Source organism: Somniosus microcephalus, unplaced genomic scaffold (genome assembly GCF_052327205.1).
Source record: "Somniosus microcephalus isolate GS21.2 unplaced genomic scaffold, FLI_Smic_1.0 unresolved_chr8, whole genome shotgun sequence".
Classification (NCBI taxonomy): Eukaryota; Metazoa; Chordata; class Chondrichthyes; order Squaliformes; family Somniosidae; genus Somniosus; species Somniosus microcephalus.
This window is the reverse complement of record NW_028225186.1, coordinates 30,697,044-30,700,762: the sequence shown is the minus strand read 5'-3', so window position 1 is coordinate 30,700,762 and position 3,719 is coordinate 30,697,044.

Here is a 3,719-nt window from a genome sequence, read left to right as displayed (position 1 = left end):
GTTTCTAATGGCAGGGCTCCGACTCATCTCGGAACCCGCTGCCACGAGCTTCCATCCACCTCTGACACAGTCCCTCCTCATCGTTAATCCTGTCATTGCTGCTATTGACCAAGGATAAGGCCAAGGTACAGACACACAATATAAGCACAGAGTAAAGCCTTAATCATCTGGCCCCACAAGTCGGCTCACTGTCGTCTTTCCATCCAACATCTGCTTGAATCTGGGCAAGGCTGATGGCGTGAACGACTCCTCGGTCCGTGGTAATCTGACACTGGTGGACATTAATCCACAGCACAAGACTGTCCACACTGGAGCCCAACAGTAGATCTCAGTGACATTCCCACTGGCCTCAGGATTGGCCAGTGTGATAAATCTAGCTAACAAACCTTTCATATTATCTGCTAATTTTGATAAATACTTGCTGCCATGACAGGATAGCCCTGCTGCTATCCATTGCAGGTAATTCCAGGATATACCTGGCCAGAACGTGATTACAGGTAATGCCCAGCCACCCCTGGTGGGACAATGATTACTGGTAATGCAAGGATACCCCTGGTGGGACGGTGATTACAGGTAATGCCTGGATACTCATTGTTGGACGGTGGTTACATGTAATGCCCAGACACCCCTGCTGTGACAGTGCTTAGACGTAATGCCCAGATACCCCTGGTGGGGCAATGATTACAGGTAATGCCCACATACCCCTGGTGGGACAGTGCTAACAGGTAATGCCCAGATACCCCTGGTGGGACAGTGCTTACAGGAAATGCCGAGATAACCCTGGCGGGACAGTGATTACAGGTAATGCCGGATACCCCTGGTGGGACTGTCATTACAGGTAAGGCCCAGGTACCCCTGTTGGGACGGTGCTTACAGGTAATGCCTGGATACCACTCATGTGAAGGTGATTATAGGTAATGCCCAGAAACCCCTGGTGGGACAGCGAATACAGGCAAATCCCGGATACCACTGGTGGGACGTTGATTACAGTTAATGCCCGTATAGCCCTGGTGGGACGGTGAATACTGGAAATGCCCAGACACCCCTGTTGGGATATTGATTGCAGGTAATGCCCAGATACCCCTGGTGTGATGATGAATACAGGTAATTCCCAGATAACCCTGGTGGGACAGTGATTACAGGTAATGCCCAGATACCCGTGGTGTATCAGTGATTGCTGTTAAGGCCCGGAGACCCCTGGTGCGAAGGTGATTCCCGGTAATGCCCAGATACTCCTGGTGTGACAGTGATTACTGGTAAATCCCTGATACCCCTGGTTGGACGGTGATTATAGGAAACGCCCAGATACCACTGGTGTGTTGCTGATTAGAGGTAATGCCTGGATACAACTGTTGTGAAGGTGATTACAGGTAATGCCCGATACCACTGCTGGGACAGTGATTACAGAAAATGACCAGATATCCCTGGTGTGAAGGGTATTCCAGGTGATGCCGAGATACCCCTGGTGGGACAGTGATTACAGGTGATACCTGGAAACCCCTGGTGTGAAGGTGATTGAAGGTAATTCCCAGATACCGCTGGTGGGACATTGATTACAGGTAATGCCCGGATACCCCTGGTGGGACGGTATATACAGGTAATGCCCAGATACCACTGGTGGGACAGTGATTACAGGTAATGGCCAGATACCCCTGGTGGGACAGCGATTACAGGTCATGCCCAGATGCCCCTGGTGGGAAGGTGATTACAGGTAATGCACAGATACCCTTGGTGGGACAGTGATTGAAGGTAATGCCCGGATACCCCTTGTTGGACTGTGATTACTGGTAATGCCCATATACCACTGGTTTGAAGGTGATTACTGGTAATGCCCGGATAATCCTGGTGGGAGAGTCATTACAGCTAATGCTCAGATACCCCTGGTGGGACAGTGAATATAGTTAATGCCCAGGTACCACTGCTGGGACAGTGATTGCAGGTAATGCCCAGATACCCCTGGTGGGATGGTGATTACAGGTAATGCCCAGATACTCCTGGTAGAATGGTGATTACAGGTAATGCCCAGTTACCCCTGATGGGACAGTGATTAAAGGTAATGCACAGATACCGCTGGTGGGACAGTGATTAGAGATAATGCCCGGTAACCTCTTGTTGGACCGTGATTACTGGTAATGCCCAGATACCACTGGTGTGAAGATGATTACTGGTAATGCCCGGATAATCCTGTTGGGAGAGTCATTACAGCTAATGACCAGATACCCCTGGTGGGACAATGAAGACAGTTAATGCCCAGATACTCCTGGTGCGACAGTGATTGCATGTAATGCCCAGATACCTCTGGTGGGATGGTGATTACAGGTAATGCCCAGATACCCCTGGTGTGATGGTGATTACAGGTAATGCCCAGTTACCGCTGGTGGAACACTGATGACAGGTGATACCCGGATACCCCTGGTTGGATGGTGATTACAGGTAATGCCTGATAACCGCGGTTCTCTGTGGAATGAAGCACGCTGTCAGCCCCAGGGCTTTCCTCAGATGGTTGTGTGCTGTCCTCGCCCACCACTGGAATATGACCCTCCAGACTGATGCACAGCGAGTCAGCTACAGATTAAGAACATGCAGCCCATCGAGGACCGAGCAATTGGGCGGCAGCTCACCAGCCCGGCTTCCACATCTGTGGGGTCCAAAGACTGGAGGAAAGGCTGCCGAGACTGCAGAAGATAAATGAGCCCAAGGCAATGATTAAGCGGGCACTGGCACTGCTGACAGAGGCAGGAGAGAACCAGTGCCCTCAGCCCCTGTACATTTATAGCACTGCTCTGTCTATCGGACACCAGCGGGTAGCAGCATTGACTGAAAATGCGGAATATGATACTGAAATCCACACACCCATCACTATGTTACAAAATCATTTTAAAAGACTTGCATTTCTATACCACCATTCACCACCTCAGGACTTCCAAAACTCTTCACAGCCAATGATGTACTTTTTGAAATGCAGTCACTGTTGTAATGTAGGACACGTGGAAGACAGTTCGCGCACATCGAGCTCCCACAAACAGCAATGTGGTATGGCCAGTTAATCTGTTCTTTAGTCATGTTGATTGAGGGATAAATATTGGCCCAGGACACCAGGGAGAATGATCCTACACTCTTTCGAATAGTGGCCTTGGGATTGTTCACATCCACCTGAGAGAACAGACTAATGCCTCAGTTTAATGTCTCATCAGAAAGACGGCACCTCCTACAGTGCGGCACTCCCTCACTTCCGACGGTGCAGTGGTGCCTCAGTACTTCGCCTACGATAGTGCAGCACCTCATCAGTACTGACCCTCCAACTGTGCAGCACTCCCACAGTCCTGCCCCTCCGAGAGTGCTGCGCTCCCTCAGTCCTGCACCTCCAACAGTGCAGCGCTCCCTCAGTACTGACACACCGACACTGCAGCGCTCCCTCAGTACTGACACTCCAATAGCGCAGCGCTCCCTCAGTACTGCCCCTCTGACAGTACAGCGCTCCCTCAGTACTGCCCCTCCGACAGTGCGGCACTCCCTCAGTGCAGACCCTCCGACATTGAAGTGTTCCCTCAGTACAGACACAATAGTGCAGTGCGCCCTCAGTACTGGCCCTCCAGCTCTACGTCGCACCCTCAGTACTGCCCCTCCAACAGTGTGGCTATCCCTCAGTACTGACCCCCCAACAGTGCAGCGCACCCTCAGTACTGCAAATCCGATAGCGCAGCGCTCACTCAGTACGT